This window comes from Ciconia boyciana, chromosome 5, assembly GCF_034638445.1.
Source record: "Ciconia boyciana chromosome 5, ASM3463844v1, whole genome shotgun sequence".
Taxonomy (NCBI): domain Eukaryota; kingdom Metazoa; phylum Chordata; class Aves; order Ciconiiformes; family Ciconiidae; genus Ciconia; species Ciconia boyciana.
Genome location: NC_132938.1, coordinates 75,543,879 through 75,561,910, shown reverse-complemented (window position 1 = coordinate 75,561,910; position 18,032 = coordinate 75,543,879).

The window sequence follows — 18,032 nt, the reverse complement described above, 5'->3', positions numbered from 1 at the left end:
TTCCTCTTGTTGCAGGTGTTTTCTAACCTCAGTACTGTCAGTGCCCTTAATTTGTAATGAATATTATGCAATAGGTAATTTCATTGGCTCTACTGTATGTTCATTTCATAAAACTGGTATATTATCTGGTATAATAAATAGGTGGTTCTCACTAAGGAGAGACCATCTAATGGGCATAATGATGTCTTTCAGACCAAGACTGAGATGTGTTGGCAGAGCAACATACTGTGCTTGCATAGTGTCTGCTTACAATAAAGGCTAATAATAACTAAAGCTGTCAGTGTCAGCTTCCTCTGCATAAAAATTCCCCCCAAATTGTAACATTCTGTGAGTCAAGTGGGGGGGGGGAAAAAATCCCAAAGTACTGTTTTCCTTCTGTGCAACTAGAACTGGATACAAACAGGATCTCTTCTTTTTGGAAATGATGTGTGGTGGAAGGTTTATAAATGAGAAAAATACCTGAAGCAGGTGGATGTTGTGAAACTGCAACCTCACAGCTGGGGAAAGCTGGTAGCTACTCAAACATGAAACTCCCTCAGGACGCAAGGGGAGATGTGAGAGTGCTCTGTGTAGAGTGCCTGAAAAGATACCTTTTAACAAAAAGGCCTGGAAGAGAGTCGAAGTGTCCAGCAGGAAGCTACAAAGGGCACAGAAAATAAGAAACCACCAAATCACAGGAAGAGCAATGTATAAATACCATCAAGAAACCTTTTATCAAAGATTAGATGGGATGGAGAAGGCTAGAAGGGAGAGAATATGAAGGAGAAGAGAGAAAGACAAAACGAACATTTTGTTCTTCTTGGAAATATGTTCAGGCAGAAGTTGCTTCGTTTATAAAGAATCTTCTCCAGGCAGTTAATTAGCTTTGTCAGTCAGCTGTCGTAAACCAGATTATTGAACTGTTTCATATTTGAAATTCTTTAAACTAACATCTTGACATTGCTAGTAGGTGTGTTAATAATCTGAAGACATGAGAAGAATTTATTAGCTTTGGTGTGCCTGTCTGTGAAATGTAGTAGAGAGTTAACTTCATATTATCCAAACACAGCTTGAGCTTTCTCCTGAAAGGTTCTAATTGCATTTTGAAAATGCTATTAGCTTACTTTGAGGTGGCGAATAGCAATATCGTTGTGTGGGAGGCTCTGTGTACATAATAATGAATCCTAATGGAGCAAATGGCAGCTTCACGAGTGCCATGCTGCTAAAGAGAAGAGTGAAAGGGGGAGAGAATTTGTATTATTATTTTCAGCTAGCAGCTTCCAGCATTCTCTGCAATGATTTGAGTGCAAACTTAAGATGTTTTGATTGCTGTCTAAATGCTGAGTTGGGCTGAAAATGTGTTGTAAATGGTTATATGGGTTTATTTGTTTGGCATGTTTTCTTTCTCCTAGTAAAATGAAAGTCTTTATTTACAATAGAGCTATTGATTTCAGCAATGCATATTTCACAGGAATATTGAAGTGTGCATGTGCAGCATTATTTACTGTTTAAATTTAAGGGCTTTCTTCCTCCACCAGACTGATCAGTCATGTACTCATTGTTTTTTCTTTTGACCATACTCATCACCACATATATTTCTAGTAATAAAAAATATTATCTTATATCTCATATGAAGTATCCATGCCCTCCAAATTGGAGTATGTTAGTTTTTTCATCATTTAGATGCTACTGTCCTATCCCACCTCCCTTTTTGACTACTGACTTAGTCTTCTGGACAGGCTGGTCCCTGTTTCTCGTGGCTACTGCCAACTGCTTTGAGCTTCAGTCTCTTTGCTAAGTTGGTCCTTGTTTTATTTAATTTATTAACTTCCATTTGCAACATTTTATTCTCTTATTCCATTCTATTCACGCACTCACGTGGTTAATGTTTAGGTCTTGTCTCATCTCTCTCTGAAATCTGATTCCTCTGTTCTGCTGATTTCTTCATGAGAAGAGCCATCTCAGAGAGCTTGTGGCCCATAGCAGCCCAGAGGATGCAAAATGCAGGGAAATCATGCTCAGATCCTGCAGCTGCTAGAGCATGCCTAGAATGGCTGCATTCTTCAGGAAATTTAACTCAAATCATGAGAGTAACTCAGATCACGCTCTATCATGTACAAAGTATTATTTTTCTGAAGTCCTATAACTTGCCCAAATTCACCTCCCTTGACCTGCTGGCCACACTTCTTTCTATGCAGTCCAGGATACAATTTGCTTTTTGGGCTGCAAGTGCACATTGCTAGCTCAAGTCCAATTTTTCATCCAGCAATATCCCCAAGTCCTTCTCTGCAGGACTGCTCTCAATCCATTCATCCCCCAGTCTGCATTGATGTAGGGGATCGCTCTGACCCAGGTGCAGGACCTTGCACTTGGCCTTGTTGAACTTCCTGATGTTTGCATAGACCCACTCCTTAAGCCTGTCAAGGTCCCTCTGGATGGCATCTCTTCCATCTAGCTATCAATTGCACCCCTCAGCTTGGTGTTATCTGCAAACTTGCTGAGGGTGCGCTTGATCCCGCTATGTCATTAATAAAGATATTGAACGGTACCGATCCCAATATGGACCCCTAAGGGACACTGCTTGTTATTGATCTCCATTTGGACATTGAGCTATTAGAAAGCTCTAACTCTAGAGTTTGCAAATATTGTTTTGTAAAATCAATTAATGGACTGTTTTGATAAGTGGTTTCTCAGTTGACTGATTCTTGTTTCCTTCACGTGGGATTTGACTGTCTGGGGTTTGCCTCACTGGCATTGCAGCTGTGTGGGCCAATGCATGGGTGAATTCAGAATGCTGTCACCTGAATTGGTACTCAAGAGATGCCTATTGGAGTTCTTGGAGAAGATCTATATTCTCAGAGTGTTGGCCAACTACAGTTTTTCATAGTTCTGTAATGAGATCATCATTGTGAGATCCTAAAGCATGAGGAAAAAAAATCTGTATTATGTACATGTTTTTCTATTGCCAAGACCTTCTCAATTGCCACCTGACAGAATCCTTTCTTGTATTTCCAGTGAAATATTTTGTCATACTCTAACCAGTTTTATAGTGTCTGATTCATGAAGAATAACAAGAGTGTAAAAATATTATGAAATTTTCCTCTTATGTTCTCTAACTTTGTCTGGCAGATGGTACTACTGCCTGTAGATCATTCTTTACAAAGCAAGCAGTGCACAGCTCTGCCAACTTTATCATGCTGTACTTATACTCAACTCTGGCCAGCTTGGTACATCCACTTATAACTAATAGTCTCTGAGGCTTAGCTGTGCATCTAATATTCTAGACTTAAATCTTTCTTATCATCCATCTTACCTCTACTTATCTTGCATGAGTAGCCTATTCCTATGAGGCGATAATTAAGCTCTCAGTTTCTCTTTTTAATCCTCTTTTGACAAGCCACTTATCTTCTATCTCTTTTTTTGAGAATTTTTGTAAAAATTCATTGTCCTTCTCCCAAGTTGTTCCCTATGCACATCTGTCTTGTGTCTTGCCTGCATTAGGAGTGCACTCCTCATTTGCTTTTGGAATTTGATCAAAGATCCACTCAGTTCATCATTTCTCTTGTAGTTTATCATTGCATCTTCTGCTCTGGCCACTCACCTGCCCTTTTCCTTCATTCTTCTGTTCAGTGTAATGCCTGTACTTAGGTAAGCTTGTGTGCTGTTTTACAGTGCTAACTTTCTCCTACTTCTATTCAACTTCATATATAAGTCTTTTGGATTGTAGGAGAATACTCGATATTTAATAATCAAATTATATTCAATGGGTTTCTCAGGTATGCAGCTAGTCAAGACAGAAGATAAACAGCTAAGTTAGCTCTAATGTCAAACAAGATTCAGATCGTGTCCTGCTCCTTTAAAACTGTAATTTCAATAGCATTTGATATATACACAGTAGGTATAAGCAGGTAGGTTGGAGCAATACATGAGTTAATCACCATTATAACTTTTACAGTACTATAGACCACTACTTTTATTTTCACCTGATCAAACTTTATAATTACCAAGTATGTCAGTCTTTAACATTAGAAGATGTGTGTGCACTGAAAAACATAAATCTTGAATATTTCATTTGGAGGGAAAAATAATAAAATCTGTGCTCTAGAAAATGAGTCTTAGAAAGAATACATGTAAAAATAGCTGCAAGAATTACACATTCATATTTTAGGAGACTTCCTTGCAAACTGAAAGGCTGTAATCATAGTGTTCAGAAATAAGGACCACTGATGCAAATTTGTCCAATGAATTGTCATGCAGATTTTGTTAGAAACTTTAAGGAGTCCAGGATTTTATCCCATATCTTTTAAAGAGATTTTCCATATCCTGTGTCACTTTGCATATCAGCCTGGATGATAAATGATGGCATTATTCCACAGAAAAGGTACCCTTGAATTTCTTCCTCTGGCTAGAATTTTAAAGAAAGATTAAGATAAAAAGAATTTTTAGGCTTCACTTTGCAAAGCTGCCCGGAGGGTTGATTGCCTAAGTTTAATGTAAATCATTTTGAAAAGCTCAGTCTCTCTCTCTCTTTTCTTTGTCCTTGGGACTATAGAAATACAGGTTACTGTTCTTACTGACTTATTTGTAGTAGCACCAGACCTCCTGCTCATTCTGTTTGCAGACTGTGATGTTAATGTCACTTCCTGTGTCAAAGAAAACTTTTGGTCTTTGTAGAGTGTGTATGTTGGAATAATTGGAGAATTACAGAGTGTTGGAAAGCAAATCAAGGGATCGTGTAATTTGTTTATTTCTTGCAAAGTTTGCTTGCTCCTACGATTTGAAGAAAGCAAGCTGCGCTGCATCTCACTTGCAGGGTCTCATAACAAAATCTGAAGGAAGAATGGGCACCATCAGTTAAGATTAAAGAAAGAAACTAAACCTAAGCAAAACCCAAAGCCCTCCAAACCCTCCACCAAACCCAGAAGAACCCCAAAAAGATGAGGGCTACCTTTTTATGATCTACAAGTGTGGGTTTTTTCCGATTTTTAACTTCATAAGAGATAGTGTTAATTACTTAAAAAATGAATAATTAATTATCACCAGTAAGCACTAATCCAGCAATGCATTAATTAATTGCACTTCATTGCCTAAGGTCAATTCTTTATGTGAATTATTTTGATTTGTATGAATTCTTGGACTTCAATGGATAGCTTGGTTTTCTGCCAGGAAGAAACACTTCAAAAAGACTTGTTTCTTATTAACTGCTTTGATAGTATGATCCTAAGTGTAGTCTATATTATAGTAATATCTAGTACATAACAATTTTGTAGTCAAAATTGGTAAGCTTTGCCAATGTATCTCAAAACCCTCTCTTTAAGAGGTAAATCCCAGTAGCTGATTAATTTAAATATGAACTTCTCATGTGAGAGCTTCATGCTGTGAGTAGGATCCAAAGAGTCTTAACTTGAATAGAAGAAAATATAATAATTTGAAAATAATGGTCAACAATGATCTTAACTTTCAGGACCCACTATGCTTTGACACTTTGATTTGTCATTAGCAAACTAATTACTTATACTTTACCATTATATGCTAAATAGATGTAGAATTTGATAAAATTGCAATCATTTGGTTAGAAAATATTTGATCAGGAAATTGCATCTGAATTTATTGAAAATGCTGTTAAGTTTCAAGCCTTCTCTTAAAGCTGTTTCTGAGTTGTCCTATATTACTTTTTTGAGAAATATTATAATTTTGAATAAACTTTTTTAAAAATATAATTTTTGTTCAGAAACACCACCAAATCTTTCTGAAAGTTCTACCTCTGTTTATGAAAAAATCTAATATTTTTTTGGTTGCTTTCAGCTCTGAACTTGCACAAATTTCTCAAATACTTTGTGACAAGATCTGGGTGCTTAAAACTTCTTTTAACTATTGTAAATTACACGTTTTGCTTTGTAAGTGGTAGATTAATGATCACTTATTTTATACTGGTGAATGCGAAAGAGCTATCCTTACTTGAGGCTGAGTAGGAAACTAGATGCTTGCAGCCCACCAGCCGTCAGCATAATTAAGAGTAGTTGCAAAAAATAATGGTGGATCCATAAGGTAAAGCTTCCTGGGCTGTAAGCCCAGGCTATGGCAGCTGTGTCTTACCAGGGTCCTTCATAGGCAAGGGACTTGATTTACTCTTAGTGTGGTTTTAGTTGGAGGAAAAGATGCTTTGCTTCGTGACAAGCTTCTGTCTATTGTATTTTTTGAGAACTGCTTTGATATAGTACCTTTGCTACAAAAATGCCACTGAAGCATTCTTATTTTGAAATATGGTGACGTCTTTCTTATGGATATTCTTGCTAAAGGTTTAAGCATGCAAAATCCTTGAAGGCCTACAGACAGCTCGGAGTTTTGTTCTTTTTCTGATCTTGAAGGAGAAAAAAAAGAGTAGGAGAGATTCCTTACTCTAAAAGCCGTTAAATTATGTTTGTGCCGTTTGCTTCAAAATAATCACTTGGGCTTACAAAACCGATTGGTATCTTTAATAAGGAAAGAGCAAATACTACAGTTGATTAGCTTTTCTGGAAATATTTTTAAATCATCTTCATACCTTATATTTTTATTCTCATTTAAATAGGTTTTCATGTGGTGTGAAACGTTTGTACCTACACTTCTGTAGGTATTTTGTGTGTATTGATTCTTTTTTTTTTTTCCTTGGTACTTTGAGTGAGGGACCCAATTTTGGTTTTACGCCTTCAGTTTGCAATCAGCTCTCAGACTGCTTGGAAGAGTTAGTTGTCAAAGTCTAATGTATGCTGTAATCAAAGTAATGTACTGTGTCTGTTAAACTTGGTCTTAGAAACATTAGTTTTGTTTCACAGTTTGTGTGTGGAAACACGGATGAGGGATGAATTTGAAAGCAAATGTGTCTTTCAGCTGTCTTATGTACTATAACATTAATCAGTCTAAGAAATTAGTGATATTCATGTTTGTTCCAGGTTGTTTCTTTTGGGAGGAGAATTTGCTGATGCAGGCTGCCGCTTTTGACACTCCTTATCCAAAGCATGTCAACATGTATGATTTAATTGACCTGAAAGCTACCAACTCTTGTTTATAAACTTACTGGTCCCCTGGCAGGAGTCTCTCATGGCTTTCTCATGGCCTTATGTTTCTAGTGCCCTCTGGGGGTGTTCACATTATGGAGCCTCTTCAGCTCCTTTCAACTGCTTTGGAAGTGCAGGCAAGTGTAACTCTGCTTTATGCTTGCATTCTGTTTTGGTTTTGGTACTTCCAATGCATTGTTGCATTCTGTTGTGAAAAGTAGTTCCTATGTCCACTGGTGTTTGGTGAGCCTGTGCCTGCATGCAAATTGAGAGCATGCTTTCTGGGAGCCACAGCATACAAATCCAACAGCATATTAAACCCCAGTTGAGTCTATTGAATCGTAATGAACTAGGATGTAATTAATATCCAATTTCCCCTACATTTTAAACAGAAACATAACCACGTGCATGAGAGGGTAATGCTGGAGAAGTTCAGCGTACAAGGGCAGAAAAGGAGAATACTGCAGTGGATCAAAATGTATTCTCTGACTCAGCATGGAATTTGAACATTGTAATTTATCATTTTGGGGACAAAACCAGCTGATACAGGCAAATAGTGTTGTGGTGATTTTTTTTTTTTAAGATGCTTTAATACATATACTGTTTGAAAGCTCAGAAAACCTACGCATTTTAAGTTGCACATATTCCTTAAATAGAGTGAGGTACTGAAGGAAATATGAATGTGTTTTGGGGGATGGTGACAGTTACAGAACTGGTGAAATCTCAGAGCACCAGATACTGAAGAGCAGTTGTAATATCTTAAGGTGTAAAGTAGGTTCTAAATGTATGGACGGACAGTAATATAGGTATAAAAATCTTTTTATATACATAATAGTATACATTAATATTAACTATTATATAAAATTTCAAATCCATGTTTAAAAGTCCATCCATATATACATACATATGTTATATATAAAAATAAAATTTCAGATTTTATATATAGAGAGGGAGCAATGGGCATACTGAGGGGGAAAACAGGAGATGGTTTATCTGTACTGTAGAGAAATTATTGACATTGTTTTTACATGTATGGGGAATAAAAAGGACTGAAGGGTCACAAAGAAGGAGAACAGAGAGCCTACAAAGTTTGGAAAAGTGTTTGAATTAAATCACTATTCATTCTGATATTTGATGTGAGCAAAAAATGTTGGAACAGCTCAGCTGCTTTAAGGATAGAAAGCAAAAGGATAAAAGTTATTGATTCATAGTGGGCATAAATGACAGGTCACTTATGAACCATGCAGATCAATATTAGGTGTGTTTTTTTTAATTAATTCTGTGTCTAAATGACTTAGTGGCAAATTTCAAAAGTGGTTAATTCTTCCATAGGACTGAACAGGAGGTCTGGCTGATCTCCACATTCAAACGTTTAGTCTAATTTAAATGTTTTTAGAGATCTGAGGTTGACCAACTCTTTCAAAGCTGAGGATGTAAAAGGGACGGCAAGGCTTTCCAGCAGCAGTCAGACCTTGAGGAAAGGTCTGACTTTGGGTTGAGACATTATAGCAAGCGCAGTCTGCAGGGGTGCAAAGTATCTGTCATAGCCATACCCGAGCCAATCTGTCAGAGTCCTACCAGACTGCTCCTGTAAGTGGCTAAGCTGGGGGCTCTGATCCTTACAAACTTAAATGAAGGTACTGCATGTCTGTCTCACTTCAGCACTCTCCTTTCAGTCAACATTTTCCCTCTATGGATTATGTGACTGGCTTTATTGATTAGGTAGAAAAAGCTGGCCTGGCAAGCTGGGCACTGAAGTAGGTCTGGAGAGATCTGGCACAGTTGCCTGGCTCAGATGGGGTTCCTCTTTTCCTTTCGAGCCATTGGCAGATCACTTGATCTGTGCCAGCTCCCCAGGTGCAATCTGCAGAGAAAAGGCTGCTAACCTTGAAATCAGCCTAATTCTGGAACAGCTTTTCTACTTGGAGTAGAATCAACAACCTCCATAACCCAATCTGCTTTGAAGGTGGAGGGAGAAAGTGTGAGAAAGTACTATGATTTCCTTTCTTGGTCTGAGCTCCTATTGTAGGCAATAACAGAAAATTTATCTCCCTGTCATGTCAGAGACTCATTCTTAAACAACTGTGTCTAATAGAATTTTTGTACATAAAAATACTTGCAGTTTTTTGAGTTTCAGAAACAGCCAGTAAGTAGGTGTTTCAGTGAAAATTCACGCTAGCACCAATGCACCCTTCTTGTGAGCTGAGGTTTTGAGTCGCCCACTATGTATTTGTTGGCCAGATTAAATAATACATGTCCAAAACAGTTTCTGTGGAGAGCAGTCCATAGATAAAATATGTTCCTTCAAATCTTTTGCTGACTGATTCAAAGACCAAAATGTTGAAAATAATGTGTCTATTGACAGCTTTTTTAATAGCAAAAATGTATGGCTCTGGGAAATTTTATGATTTGCATTTCACTGATCCTATTGATATGGATGTTGACTGGAAACTCTTAATCAAACCACTGTAATCATATGAAAAAAGTTTGTGGTACCAGGACCTAATGAGCTCGATGGGGGTTTTAAATGCCCGTTTCATTCTAATTCAGTATAAGAGGAGTCCTTTTGCTTCAAAAAAGGGGGGAAAAAATGAGAGAGAGAGATAGTAGGGAAGGTGGAAAAGATATACAATTCATGTACTTCATTTCTCCATTCATCCGTCTTATTTCTCCTTGCAATTATTTTAGTACCAAGAAAATAATCAGTAAAGGACAATCAAATGTCATCAAAAGATTGAAACTCAATGTATTATTCTTCTGTGCTGCTAAACTTGACAGTAATTTAGCATGTAATAATGCTGAAGGCTGTCGCTTTACTCTTGCATATACATAGACTGACCATATTTTCTGTATACTGCAAAAAAAGTTACTGAAATGTGCTATCGAAGCTAGTAGTCAAGGTCAGTGATATCCCTGTCTCTGTACTCAGACTATTGTTTCATAAGGAACACTTCTGCAACAAACACTTTAGCTGCTGTAAACTGGACTTTAACCCTTATGTCATAGCTCTAAATTAATTCTGCTTCTCTTGGTACTTTTAAAATATATATATATATATATGTCACCCAATATGGTTGAGTTTTCTTTCACATGATTGTTGTATCTGTGAATTAAACTCCAGACAATATTTTTGAACTCATTTCAATTTTGATTTGGCAAATGCAGCAGGGCAGTAGACTTGGAATAAATGGTCTCAAAATGACACGGGATTGAATGCCTCTAGTTGTCATTACTGCTTACAGAAATAAAGGCTGCAGGTTGCTGTGAACTGGCAAGGAAGACTGCAGATCTGGGACGCGTTTCCCAGCTTTTGTCAATTGGCAGTGCTCTGTTGACTGTAGAGCTACGCTCCTATGAATCAGTGGAGTAACAGACTTTGAGGGGTAGTCATGCCCTTCATATCTGTATATGCAGATCAGTCACCATGCCACTGATGGTGCACAGCAGTTTTTAAGTCACTGCTTATCTTTGTGCATGTGAGAAAATGCACTGGTTCCAGTGTAAGTGTCCAGGTGATATGTGCCTCTGGAAGAATTTTTTTCAGAGGTGCAGTGATGGAAGCACTGTCATCCCGTCAGGGTGGTCAGATTATCAAATGTTTTATATTGTGTTTGTGCATTGTCCCCATGCTTACTACAAAAATCAAGGCTTTCCACACAATAGCTTTATGTGGGGTTTCAAAATGGGCTCAAGTAAAGGTAACACTTGATTAAAAAATGGCTTTATAGCACTGTGATTCTTGGTAAGTTTTTTCAAGCGCATTTTCAATGGATATATTCAATTTCCTTTTCTTTGTGCAGACTCACATTTTGGCAAAAATATGAGCTACCTTCACCCTAGTGAAAGCTTTAAAATCTATTTCAGAAGGCTTTGTGGCAATCTCACTTAACCTAGAAGCAATATTGGTATGTTTCTTCTTAATTACTTTTTTTTCATTATTAATGAGGGTCCCCACCATTATTCAAGCAACAAAATATGCACTTTTAGTCATGCTGTTTTACTTCTCACCCTGCATGCTTCTTTTTAAGGTGGACCACTTGCTGTGCTGAGCACTGAACCTAAGCTAAATGGACTTTAAGACACTTAACCTTCTTCCTCTTCCTTCAAAATTCTGTTTAGGAGAACTGTATTTTTTGAAGCTGTAGTTAATTTTTTTGGAGATGCATGCTGAGGGACTTGCCTGCATACCTAAACAGGTAATGCAAGAAAATCAAACAAGGATTTTGTTTTACTTCATGACTTTACACTCCCATCTTTTTTCCAGTCTCTTAAATATTATGAATATTAGGCAAAAAAAGGACATTCTACTTTTATGGCTTTATAATTGCTACTAGACCTAAATGAGGACCAGGAAGAGTTCACCTCATGGAGTATTCTTGATATGAAGTCCCTGGACTACCCTGAAAAATGTTTTTGACCATTAAGCTCCTGGCAAATCTAGTATTACTGGTGCTGAACAAAACCCTGAGGCTCTTTGGCATTAATGAAATTGAAGAATCACCTTGTGACTCCAGCTTTAATCACTGGAATGTGTAACAAAATTAGCTGCAATGAATCTGAGATCAACCACAAGAAAAAAAGTAATTTTTGCATAGGAAGAATTCTATAAAATTATACCTTGTAAAATTGAATCATAGTAGATATTAATCAAGATTTATAGAATTTGAATACACATGTTTTTCTTGCATTGGGTTATTTTATTATAATATTCCTGAAAGAAGGACAAAATACTTTCTTTCTTCTGAGAAGACCATAAACATGGGGGGGGGGGGAGGGAAGGTGAAATCCTTTCTAACTTTCACAGTGCAGTGCTAAGAAATATATCCATGTCACATATGTGTAGCTGTGTAATAGCTTCTAGTCTGCAGCATGTGTGACTGGAGAACATCCTGTTTCCAGCATGCAAAACCAAATATTTAAGTTCAGTGTTTACAAGGTGCTCAGCCCTCAGTTCCTCTTAAACATTGAGTCACTGTGTGTATATCTACTCTCGTTGGCCAGATGAAATCAAACTTTGGGGATGGTTGCTGTGCTTAAGGACTTACAGCTAGACAAACCTGTGTTCTTCTTTCTTTTAAGGTTCTCCACTTATGAAATTCACGCTAACATTTTTTGGGTGTTTGGGAAAAATGCAAACAAAAATAAATCAGCTTGAACTTATGTAATCACATGAGGTTAGGACCTGAGGATTTGAGAAAAACGCAGCAGACTGAAGTGTGGGATAAAAAAAAAAAGTGTTAACAACACTGCATTTAGGTGTTTTTGTGTTGCAGGGAGTACTTGGAATAGTTACAATTGTAGGAGCTTCACAGAAATAAGCAAAATGCATGCCTAATTCTTGCCATACTTGAGAAAAAGACTATGGGCATTTTAATATTGGTCAGTAGAAAACTGACAAGTTTTTAATGCAAATGTTAAGTTAAAATCCAGGAAGAAGCAAGTTCAGGATACTGAAAAAAAATATAATGGTTAGTATTGGCTTTGATTCATGTTGCAGAACAAAACCTTTCCATGTTGTCCAGATGAGTTGAGGGTAAAAAAAAAAAAGTTGAGGGTAAAGGCTGATCTCATTTCATCTAAAAGTAGCAGTAAAATAGAAAGTGAATACTTGTTTGTGATGTGAGCTGAATGGCTATGAAAAACACTTTGCAAGGGAAGGAAATCCAGAAGTGACTTAACAACAGTAGCACCAAAGAGCTGGTCCTCAACCTGGGTGATGGTGAGTGGTGCTCCTCTCGGCTGTCGCTCCTGGTCCTCCAGTCCGGACATGCAAGGGAAATGCACTAGCCGAAACCTGCACCTGAGCTGGGAGGTCCTGAGGATGCAGATACCTGTTGATTGCTTGGGTATGTGCACGTGTCTAATCTTATTGAAAGTATTAGCCCATGTGTTCAAATTAAAACGTGTTTTGCTAGATGACTGGGCAATGATGTGTGTGTGTGGTGAGGTGTGCTGATCTGAAGTCTGTACGTGTTACGAAGATGCTGAAATACAGCTGTTCTGAGACAAGGCTGGTGTTAAGCACTTAAGCGCTTGCCTGAACCAAGACATAGAGGCAACTCTAAATTCCAGCTGGTGTGTACTTTGTATTAAAACTTTCCTAGCTGGTTAAAAATTTGGATGCAGTCTCTGATCGATCTATCTTTGTGTATGGCAGTGTTTTTGTTCTCTGAGTTCTCTTGCGCGGTCAGGAGGCAAAGGTGTGTCAACGCTTTTCGCAGGACTTAGGTAAAGGTAAGCAAGAAAGTGAGAGGAGCTGAAATGTGACCCTCCAATTGGAAATGCCAGATATGAAAACAAGTTTTTGATGTTTACTCAAAGGATTTTCTCCTTGCCAAAAGACACTTATGCTTACAAGACTAGATGTCCCAGCAGCATATGATTAGAATTTGTGATGGCATTTGGATGTCCCTTCTAGACCTAAAAATTTTAATGCTGCTTCTGGCTTCTGTGTCATAAAATTTAAATGAGAACCTCTAATTGTTTCAGAGTGCCAAAAATATTTTGTAAACAATGTTTTGCAATGGAGAGCCTGGGCTTCTGGGATATTGAGAAGAGTTATTGTTAGACAATAGTCTGTCTCTAAGTGAACCTATAAAGAAGATACAGCAAAAATGGAAGAAATGTGAACTGCCTCCTAAATAAATGAGCTTGGTCATGTTAAATAGAAAGTAGTGAAAATGAGACAAAATGCCATAAAACAGAGATCTAGGGTTTATGCTGTGATGTGTGGAACTGTCTATACTAGCTAAATGGGAAACTGTGTGTTCAAATACAGACTAGCCTTTGGTTTCAAGTTTATGAATTTGATGCATTTGACAGTAAAGTTAACTTTTTAATTTGGAAAAATTGCAAAAGTGTTTTGCTGCTTTGTTCTTTTCTCACAAAGCAAATTTTCTTTTTTGTTTGTAACTTTGATTGCAAAGGCAGAAAGGTCTCTTCTAATAAATGCTTGCTGATATATTTAGGTTACTATCCTGACAAGCTCAGTTAGGAATCAGTCTAAATTAAACTAGACCAAAATCATAGTTTATAACTGTAGCTAGTTTGAAAACCTGTAGGATAAATGTCTCAGTATTTCTTAAACCTTTTTTCTCTTTTTCTGCTTAAGAATGGAATATGATTATTTTTTAACACTTACATTCAAAGCAAGTAGGATACATGTTCACAGTTTTTTATCAAAATTTCAACAAAAATTTAAAACAGTTCTTGATCTAATCTGGCTAATGGAAGACCTTTATCTCTTGTTGAAAAGGAATGCAAAAAAAGTTCCTTTCAAATTCTCACAGAAAATGTTTCTTTTTTTTCTTTTTATAGTTTTGTACAGATGGCAGGAGAAACTTAAGTAACTTAAGGTTGTGACTTCTTGGTATATCAAAGTCCGATTACATGTGCATATTTTCAAGGAAGTAAGTTTATAACTGGAGAACTGATTTTTTTTTTCACCTTGAAATATACTTACAGTTCTTGAAAAGAAAATTAATGAGCTTAATTTCTTGCATTGTGTGATTGAAACAGTGCATAAGCTCAAGTGTTTTGCTAATTTAGGGTAAAAACAGATAAAGACAGTAGCTTGTGGTCTTTATTGAAAAGAATTGACAAAAGAAGTTACTTATAGATTTATGTGAGAACAATGCAAATAATAAAGAGAAAATGAAACTATCTACTATTAAAAGAGGGGAGGCAGTGTCTAACTAAAAGAAATAATTAAGGTGTATGTGGGGTTTTATACATATCTATATCTATCTCTAAAAATAAAGAAAATTACTTACAAGTTGAATTGTGAATACTTACCAGACAATTAAATATGTAGTAGGAAGAAATTAATAGAATTTTGATTTTCAAAAGGTCTCAGAATATTAGGTAGGTTCCAGAGGATTGCAAATAAGATAATGCTGTGCTGTATTTAATATGGGTAAATTCAATGACCGGGATAATTATAGGCTTGTCAGACCAATATTAATCCAGGCAAGATAATAAAGAGCCTGATACAAGACTAAATTAATACAAAATTAAAAGAAGTTATAAGATAACTAATGCCAATTGGCATGCATTTATAGACAATAGATTTTCTTAAACTCACTTTATCTCTTCTGATGAGATAACACGTTTGGTTTGTAACTGTAGTGTTATTAATGTAATGGAAGTATTTAGAGCATTTGACTTGCTACCATCTGGCATTTTAGTGAAGAAAATAAGCAAATGTACAGTCAGCTAATGCATATTAAATGGATGGAAAATAGTAATTGATAGGGCTCAAAATGTACTTATAAATCAGAAATCATACCAATGAAGTGGAAGAAAAATGAATTAATTTTTGGAAAAAGTCTGTAAACACAAATGACTGAGGGAATGGTAAATCTTTGGGAAAGGGCGGGAAAACAGATAACTGTTTGATCATGTTGATCATATGCAAAGTTACATATCTGGAAATAATAAATGACTGTCATATGTCCTTGGTTGGGCTTGGTAGTGACTCTAAAGTTGTGTCTTGATGGTACATGTGAGCTGTGTCTGTCTACCTATCTGCTATAATATCGTTAGGTCATCTTCAAGAAGAAGCCCAAGTCTATAGTCTCGCAGGTAGGAAAGCTGAGAAAATACATCTGGGGTTCTAGTTTGTTCTAGGCTGGTTTGCACGTGTCCTTTGTTTTTGTTGTTTATTCAATGGTAATCACTGTAGCCCTTTGGGCACATGTCAGCATTTTCCCGTGCCTGACCACGGCATCCTGTACTGCGATTGCTTCTGCTGCGGTGTGCTGGCTGGGAAGGGTGTGTGGGTGCAGCGATGGGGCAAGGCAGTCCTCAAGGAGGGCTGTGCTGGGTGCAAGTTGGTTCTTGAGCAGCTGCTGTTGTGGAGAGGCAAGTGTAATGCAGGTGTGGAGGAAGGCATTGCTCCTGAAATGGGTGTCAGGTCCCTAATGGCCCTGACCAGCCTCACCTGGGGCCCCTGCCCATGGGCCCAGCCCAGAGCTGAAATACATTATGCTCAGCTCCCTGTCCCTTAGGAAGTGGCGGTCCATCATCTGTGCTGGGCTGCTGGTCTGGCGCCTGCAGTTGCTGAGGACAGGGTGCAGCCTTGCTGCAATCCGACAGGCACTGTCCTTCACATATATGTTGTGTATCCAAAGGGCAGATACTGTGCTCCCTCTGCCTTATCCTTAGGTTTTAATCGGTCTTCCACACAAGCCGGTTAGATCTTGCTGGTTTTGAGTGTGCCCGAAGACATAATGTTAGGTACCCAGGGTATTTAGAAGTCAAATGGGGAAACAAGGTGTCCAGGTGCCGCCTTGGTTTTATGCAGCCAATGTAAGATATACAATTCTGGCAGTACATGCTTCATCTCTACCAATTCTGCTTTTAGGCTAGGAAGGTCAGTTTAGGCTAGGAGGGCCAACTTCTAGGTTATAACACTTTAAGGTGTACATGAAAACACTGCTCTGAGTCTTGCTTTATGGCTTTTGCTTTGTTCTGCTCATTGCTGGGCAGCAGAGTAGCCTAGTGGAAAAACAGGCAGGCAGGAGCACCAGTTAATAGCCCGCCCACCCACCTAACTTCCAGGAGATACTCCACTGTGATCGGCATAATCTGAGCCTGTTTGTGCTCTCAAACTGGCTGTTTTCTTAGCAGAAGATTATTCAGTTTCATCTCTCAGTTGTTAATACTGAAAATATCTTTGTTACTTTTGACCTCAAATAATGTATATAGGTATATTTATGTTTTAAAGCCTGCTGCTCCATATTGTGTGGTCTTATTTGATGTAGTTCATATAAAGTTCATTACAGGCTGAGCACTCCGTCCTCTCTGGGAAGCAGAGATAATTCCCAGTTTAAAAGGAAGACTGATTTCATATGCAGCCTAGGGGAATAATGAGCCATCCAGAAAAAAAAGAAAATCAAAATGAAGGGAAATGTAGATAATCACTTTCAATTGAAAAACAGTTGAACTGAAAAGAGACGGATAATTTGATATTACATTGTAGCGAGATGTTGAAGTGGAGCATGCTCCTCTGAAGAGAGAGCAAGATGTGTTCAAGATTAAACAGCTGAATAGGTGTAAATGATATCTTTTCTTTAGTAAAAGTGCAATCTACTTTCCCTTGTTTTAAAAATTCATCTTCATCGCTCTATTTTCTAGACTCCATTTTTTAACAGAATGGCTTCTATCCAAGGATGGATCTCTGCTTTAAAGAGATGCTTAAAGAAATTATTATCCCGTGGGAAAAGAGATATGTACAAAAAGAGTGTGTTTATGGTAAGTATGCTTCATCACAAAATAAAATCTTCTCCTTTACACGCAGTGGCCACTGTAAAATTATGATTGTGTGGTAAATGAAATGCTCTCCATAAGAAGATATCCTGCCTCCCCCCCTTAATACTAGTGGAAACTGGTGGTAAGTCTATAATCACTAAATCCAGTGTGTGTGTGTGTATAAATATGTTTGTGTGTATATATATATGTGTGTGTGTGTTAAAAAAATGTTTGGGAAGACAGTAACCTTAAGAACATACTTCATTATGTTTGGGCTTCTTAACTGAAACTAGAGTGTTTTGAATTTGTCGTCTCCAAATACTGGTTTAAAAAGGAGATGAGAGAGGAAAAAAACCTAAAAATGAAACAGGAAAAGAGGTTTCAAAAACATTCCTTGAAAAGACAGAATAAACTTTCTTCCCTAAACTCATGAACTGACAAGGCTGACCTTGCTAGTCGCTGATTGGTTTCTGTTTGTCATTATTGCTGACTGATTACGAAAAATTTACTTATTTATTCTGCTGTTGTCACTTAGGTCATAACCTTGTAGCAACAAATTTCACAGACTAATTGCCCTATGTAGGGAAGAAGGGGTGATAAATAGGAGTTTTGAGTTTTCCTTTTTTTATTTGTCTGAGTGGTCATCTTTTGCAAGAAAAGATGAATAGAAATTAATGAATCATATTTTCTGTCAGTTTATTATATTTCTTTGAGAATCTCTTCCTTGCCCTATCACTTGGATATAGAGACTCAGCACTTCTAATC